Source organism: Hordeum vulgare, chromosome 6H, assembly GCF_904849725.1.
Source record: "Hordeum vulgare subsp. vulgare chromosome 6H, MorexV3_pseudomolecules_assembly, whole genome shotgun sequence".
Taxonomy (NCBI): domain Eukaryota; kingdom Viridiplantae; phylum Streptophyta; class Magnoliopsida; order Poales; family Poaceae; genus Hordeum; species Hordeum vulgare.
In genome coordinates this window covers 17,433,123-17,440,487 of record NC_058523.1, presented here as the reverse complement: position 1 = coordinate 17,440,487, position 7,365 = coordinate 17,433,123, and the positions used below count along the sequence as shown (strand labels likewise).

The 7,365-nt window shown below is 41.8% G+C and overlaps 1 long non-coding RNA gene across 5 annotated transcripts; it reads left to right on the top strand.

Moving 5' to 3' along the window:
• The first annotated feature begins 402 nt into the window (after window positions 1-402).
• Window positions 403-6,162, top strand: LOC123402991. 5 transcript variants are annotated; one of them, XR_006611384.1, is made up of 9 exons: window positions 403-551; window positions 703-789; window positions 896-1,170; window positions 1,735-1,866; window positions 2,606-2,737; window positions 3,477-3,608; window positions 4,168-4,196; window positions 4,735-4,832; window positions 4,953-6,162. It is a non-coding gene; the product is annotated as an uncharacterized LOC123402991 (long non-coding RNA). The 5 variants fall into 5 exon arrangements; XR_006611380.1 differs by having other exon boundaries at window positions 4,735-4,874; XR_006611383.1 differs by having other exon boundaries at window positions 4,735-4,883.
• Window positions 6,163-7,365: the final 1,203 nt, after the last annotated feature.

Here is a 7,365-nt window from a genome sequence, read left to right as displayed (position 1 = left end):
ATGGTTCGACCTCCCTTTCCCGTCGGGCGCTTCCTCACCCTCGTGTCCCCACCCACGATCTCTCCTCTCCTCTCCCAACCCACCCGATCGCAGGGGTCAGTGAAGCAGTTCCTCGTCCGCCCGGTAGCCCACCGCCCCTCCCTTCTCGTTCCCCTTCCTCCTGCTATCCTCTCACGCTTCCCACATGGTGTTCATGGTTCCCGCCTCTAACCACCACCGCCATTACACGTCCAAATCCTTGGCTCCATCTCCTGCGTCCCCCTCCATCGACGGCTCCTCCTTTGCTCCAAGATCCAGGTTGCTACACCACCCCAAATTCCAGGTTGCTACGCCGAGATCCAGTAGCCCCGCGCCGATCCCATTTGCCCCGCCCGCCCCGCGCTGTGCCGCGCCCTGCTCCGCTCGCCGCCCGCCGCACCGCGCCGCGCTTGGCCGCTGATGTCCGTGGCTGAGGCAAGGATGCTGGGGAACAGTTGCTTCTGCAGGTGAGGGGCGTGCTCGAACATGGAGACATGGGCAATGGAGTCGAAGCTTTCCTAGGAGACGCATAGGTGAGCCACTCTTCAATCTGATAATACTTTGAGTATCATATATACTCAGAACAACTGCTAAATTTCTGAACCTCAAATCTTTTCATTGTCTGCACCAACTCAGCAAGATGGAAAATCTTTCCACTAATCCAAGTTGCCTGAGTGTCTGAAGGTTTGGAGCAGACCGTCAATTGGTACTGTTGATCCATCAGGAGGCGAATTCACACTGTTCACGAAGGGGGGCCATCACGTTCCTGATGTAATCTTCACAACCCAATGCAGGATCTTGGTTTGTATGTCAGGAAGAACCTGTTATTTTCCAAGGATCTAAATTCTAGGTGATAAATTAACATATGTTTGTTTAGTGGTGTTTGTAGATGGTTCCTTTCGCCACCACCTTGCAAGAAAGGTAGCAGAAGGTCACATATACCCATTACCTCGCGACTGTATATCCTTCCAAATACAGGTCCCTGTTTCCTATTCCCGATCCCCAATCGTGAGTCGATGTTGTCGTTTCTCTCGCTGGTAGAAATCAATGAGTACGAGTTGCTTAAGGCCAGGCAATCTCTATTCCGGGCCCTAATCGCTGGATGACAATGCATAGTCCAGCCCATGATTGACAACGATCCAACCGATTCAGGTACACCATATTACCTTACCTACCCCACACATGTATATTGCTAATTTAGTATTTTACTTTGGCATTCATGATGAATACCTTGCATCGTTCTAACATATGTATGTTGCCACTATTCGTGTACAATCCATGGTTCCCAGCGCCATGCTTTTCGCTTTGTTCTTTCTTTCTTTTACTTGAACATCTGCAACTTTCCTTCACTCCGTCTTCATCAAGGAAAATATGCACCTGCTGCATTATAGTAAAAAAAACAGGGTATGTTGATTTGTGCCATTTTCGTATTTCTGTGAATTCATTAGAACCCCAATTCACCGTAGTGACATGCTACTGCCACAATGCGTCAAGCAGATACTGTCCTAGGCATTGGCTGATGGGTCTCGCAAGATGATCACGCTCGCACAACAGTGTAGATCATATGCCTCTGTTTCAAAATAACTGTGTAGATCATATGCCAGCGCAAATGAACGAATGGAAGCTTGGTATAAATATTGTATTAATTACTATTGTTATAACGATTGTATCAAAAGGGCCCTAAATTTTATTTCGCCACGGCCCCCAAAATCCCAGGGCCGGCCCTGACTCTTGACCGCCGTCGTGCTTGCCGCGGCATCCCGCGCGGATATGAATTCAATAGAGGTGCGGGCGCGGCGGAGACACACATGGCGACGACGTAGGGGATGGCGCGGCCTCGTCTTCTAGGTATGTTATCCATCCATGTCTCCTAATTTCCATTCTTGGTATTATTTTCTGCTTATACAAATAGTCATGTTGATTATTGCTGGCAATTTCTTTTTGCACACAATTAAGGTTTTTAGTAGTACAGAGTGAACACCAGGAATACAAATAGTTTCAGGAATTACATATGTTTTTAAGATGCTTTGAATAGTCGGCATCACTGAATTGTACATCTAAAATTCATTTGCATAAATTAATTGAATTGTACATCTAAAACCTTGCATCGTTCTAACAAATGTATGTTGCCACTATTCGTGTACAATCCATGGTTCCCAGCGTCATACTTTTCGCTTTGTTCTTTCTTTCTTTTACTTGAACATCTGCAACTTTCCTTCACTCCGTCTTCATCAAGGAAAATATGCACCTGCTGCATTATAGTAAAAAAAACAGGGTATGTTGATTTGTGCCATTTTCGTATTTCTGTGAATTCATTAGAACCCCAATTCACCGTAGTGACATGCTACTGCCACAATGCGTCAAGCAGATACTATCCTAGGCATTGGCTGATGGGTCTCGCAAGATGATCACGCTCGCACAACAGTGTAGATCATATGCCTCTGTTTCAAAATAACTGTGTAGATCATATGCCAGCGCAAATGAACGAATGGAAGCTTGGTATAAATATTGTATTAATTACTATTGTTATAACGATTGTATCAAAAGGGCCCTAAATTTTATTTCGCCACGGCCCCCAAAATCCCAGGGCCGGCCCTGAGTCTTGACCGCCGTCGTGCTTGCCGCGGCATCCCGCGCGGATATGAATTCAATAGAGGTGCGGGCGCGGCGGAGACACACATGGCGACGACGTAGGGGATGGCGCGGCCTCGTCTTCTAGGTATGTTATCCATCCATGTCTCCTAATTTCCATTCTTGGTATTATTTTCTGCTTATACAAATAGTCATGTTGATTATTGCTGGCAATTTCTTTTTGCACACAATTAAGGTTTTTAGTAGTACAGAGTGAACACCAGGAATACAAATAGTTTCAGGAATTACATATGTTTTTAAGATGCTTTGAATAGTCGGCATCACTGAATTGTACATCTAAAATTCATTTGCATAAATTAATTGAATTGTACATCTAAAACCTTGCATCGTTCTAACATATGTATGTTGCCACTATTCGTGTACAATCCATGGTTCCCAGCGTCATACTTTTCGCTTTGTTCTTTCTTTCTTTTACTTGAACATCTGCAACTTTCCTTCACTCCGTCTTCATCAAGGAAAATATGCACCTGCTGCATTATAGTAAAAAAAACAGGGTATGCTGATTTGTGCCATTTTCGTATTTCTGTGAATTCATTAGAACCCCAATTCACCGTAGTTACATGCTACTGCCACAATGCGTCAAGCAGATACTATCCTAGGCATTGGCTGATGGGTCTCGCAAGATGATCACGCTCGCACAACAGTATAGATCATATGCCTCTGTTTCAAAATAATTGTGTAGATCATATGCCAACGCAAATGAACGAATGGAAGCTTGGTATAAATATTGTATTAATTACTATTGTTGTAACGATTGTATCAAAAGGGCCCTAAATTTTATTTCGCCACGGCCCCCAAAATCCCAGGGCCGGCCCTGAGTCTTGACCGCCGTCGTGCTTGCCGCGGCATCCCGCGCGGATATGAATTCAATAGAGGTGCGGGCGCGGCGGAGACACACATGGCGACGACGTAGGGGATGGCGCGGCCTCGTCTTCTAGGTATGTTATCCATCCATGTCTGCTATTTTCCGTTCTTGGTATTATTTTCTGCTGATACAAATACTCATGTTGATTATTGCTGGCAATTTCTTTTTGCATACAATTAAGGTTTTTAGTAGTACAGAGTGAACACCAGGAATACAAATAGTTTCAGGAATTACATATGTTTTTAAGATGCTTTGAATAGTCGGCATCACTGAATTGTATATCTAAAATTCATTTGCATAAATTAACTGAATTGTACATCTAAAATTCATTTGCATAAATTAACTGAAGTCTGTTACAAATTTTGTATCATATTCAAGTTAAGTTTAGTTCATATATGCCATTCAGTGAGCTTTGGTCGACCATTCTTTTTTCTCCTATATTGTTCGTGATCTCATTATGAACAAAAATCCCAGTTTTTGTTTGGGTCGTCTTAATCAAATAGCCATTGTACTTGAATGCAAAATAAGTTCAAAGTAGGCTATTCATTGTCATCTTTCCATATTCTTAGTTCTAATGTCTTTTGTATTTGTACAGTATTGGGCGCTTACATACAATATGTTAACTTATGCAGAGGACAAGTGCCACATCACTCGAGGCTAGGTACAACCTAATATTCTTATGCAACATTATCCGGTCTGGACCATGTCTTACAAGATTAAACTTGGAATTTTGCTTCGGTTTCAAAATTTTCTTTAATGAAATTTTCATGCCTTTGTTTGTTTTGAAAAAGCCATGATTTTACCACAAATGGAAAGCTCATGTGTAGTCGTAGTAGTAGTACTTTAGCATTTAATGGTGTTCACACGAATAAAAATTTGGCTGCCAAGATCTCATGTAAGCAAAAATAAATATTGTCTCATTGTTTGTCGTTTGTTTGGTTGTGGTCATAGTGTATTTTAAGGCCATATAACTTTTAATCGTTGGGAATTACATATTCACATGTATTTATGGAGACTAACATTAAGTTTGTTTCAGCCTTTGGGTCTACTGGAAAGTTCCTGGTACTCGGAATATTTTATCACAACATGCGGGAATAAAAAAACCAAAAAATTCCTAGACATATAAATAGTTTGTTGTAAATCCATTAAACAGCGCCTGCCAGCAGTAATATCAAAGGCTCTTCTCTCCTTCTATCCAGAAGATCAGGCCGGAACCCTAGCTATCTAGTCCGACGCCATGGAGACCACAGGAGGACCTAAACCCGACCATGGATGGCGTGGATCAAATCCAAAGGAGGTGGATCCTCCAAGACCTAACTCCTCCCCCATGCATTTTTCGGTATAAAAGGTTGATCACTGCACAACAGTTGTGTTTCTTTGGGTTTTGGTGTCTGATTTTATCATGTCTTTTTGCCAGGCACTGGATTTCGTGGTGAGCGAGGCAAGAAGGTATAAGATGCGGTTAATACTGTCACTATGTAATAATTGGGAAGATTATGGAGGGAAGGCACAATATGTAAGATGGGGCAAGGAGGCTGGCGTGGATCTTACTTCTGACGATGACTTCTTCTCTGATCCAACACCTAAAGGGTACTACAAAGCTTTTGTTGAGGTAAATTTCTGGCTCCTTACCTCAGATAGCCATCGGAAATGGGTTCTTGATATCTATCATGTTGCGTGACCAATGGAAATCATAATATGCTTAGCTATATGAAATGACACCAGCAAATTGTTATTGCTAATTGAGGTGTACTGAGGTAGACCCATCCCCCCTCCACAAAACATAGAAGGGCAACGTATACCCACCTCGTACTTTACACTGCAGGCCGTCGTACGTACGTAATATGAGGTGGGTACAATGTGAGGTACGTACGGCGGTATGTTAGTGTACAATACGAGGTGGGTATACGTTTCCCCTTCTACGTTTTGTGTCTAAGTGTTGCTAATTTTAGTTTGCCATCTCTGAATTTTGTAGTACTGTATTCCTGTTATACCACAGTTCCAATACTGTGCATATGGTTCCGTGAAACTTTCATGCACACAGTGTACAACAATTTATTGGGCTCTTGGGAGAGTGGAATGGTTGGAGGAGGCTGCCTTCTATGGCAACTCTTCCCTGAAGGTGCAGAACACATTGACGATGGTTATGTAGTTATTTTTGCCAAAACACCATCCGCATTCAACCTACTTGCAAATCACTCAAGGAAGCTAGAATGATGAGAGCATGCTCCTTCCCCTTCCCCTGCTACGGCTCCGTTCGATATACAGGAATGTCGCAGGAACTTTTAAAGGACCAGTTTCCGTAGGAACTTTTAAAGGACCAGTTTAATATACATGGTTTTTGAAGCCAAGATTTTACTGTAAAGTTGAATGCCTTATGTATATCATGTACCCTAATAGCTGGTCTCTGGTTCAAAAGAACGTGATACCATGAAAAAAAGGTAGAGATTGAATTGTGCAATAAAAATTTGCCCCTCCATCCTGCGCATAATATATTTGTGGCATTTTGTTTCCATATATGGATATGCAAACAAAGTCACGTTGAATGGTACCCTCCATCTCCAGAACGTTGGGTAAGTGTAATATTGCATTTGGTATTGTGGTAGAACGTTAAGGTTTAATAAAGAGTGTGGTTTCATGAGCACATGGGCACATGGCCAGATATGTTTAATATGTCACTTGCCCTGTCATGCTTATAGTTTTCTATTTTTGTTTCTCAACTATATTACAGAGGCACGTCTCCAGTGTTTCTGTTGCAGTTGTAGTTCTGCAAATGCTGTTTCTTTAGAAAATTGCGAATGTTGTGCTCATAGTAGGAAATGCACAGCTGGAATTTTTCAGATATACTATCCTCAAATTTTGCAGATGTACATTAAAGATTCCCTGTTTTTTTTTTGCAAATGCACAGCTGGAATTGCGTTTTTGTGGTTTAAGTTCCATTTGTTAGACAAGCATGTACTATTGATCTTTAGTTTCTATGTATCATCATCAGATTTCGGTAAGAGTTCGAGCATCTTTTGTTTTTATTTTCCAGAACCAATATGTTTTGATGCGTTTTCTTTGACCAGACAATGTCAATGAGTTGAGCTTAAGAAAATCAAACGAAGCATTTATTTGAATAGCCTGGTAGTCCGAAATCCAAGTAGTTCAAAAACGCGCACCTACATATGAGTGTTACCAATCCATAAATCAACAAATGACAAGTATAGCAAGAGCTAGCTTATCACGTCATAGTGGAAATGTATGAATTGAAGTAGAGTGGTGATACCAAAGCTAGAGCAAGGAGTGTACCGAGAATAAAGAGGGCAAAGGAATAGCAAAGTTTGTCTTGTTAGTTCAATGAAAGAAACATTGTTATGTTGTCCCGTGGTAACGCGCGGGCATTTAACTAGTGGGACATAGTTGCTTGATCGTGCGTATGTTACTGACGTCTCCTATCCCCACATGAATTTTGAACTCCTTTGTTTCTTTCTTGCAAAAAAATAATCCATTGTTTTATGTGGATGGATTACTAAACTAGCTGCTACCAAGGAAGAATGTGAAACAGTGTAACGTGATATCTACTCTGGTGAAGTTGGGGCCTTATTTATAAGGTAAAAGTATTGTTAATGCAAGTGAGTCAGTGGAGCACTTTTTTCTCCATGTGTTCAATGCCCATGAGCTACGACATGCATGTTAAATTGTGCTAGCTAGTTCGCCTTGAAAGCTCGAGCTAACGCCAAAAAGTTGGCTACGCTAAGCAATTTCTACTTCAGCTTGTTGTTCAAATTGTTGCGAATTACCGGTGAACAAGAAAAACTGGAATATATGCTTTTCTATTTCAGTCGATC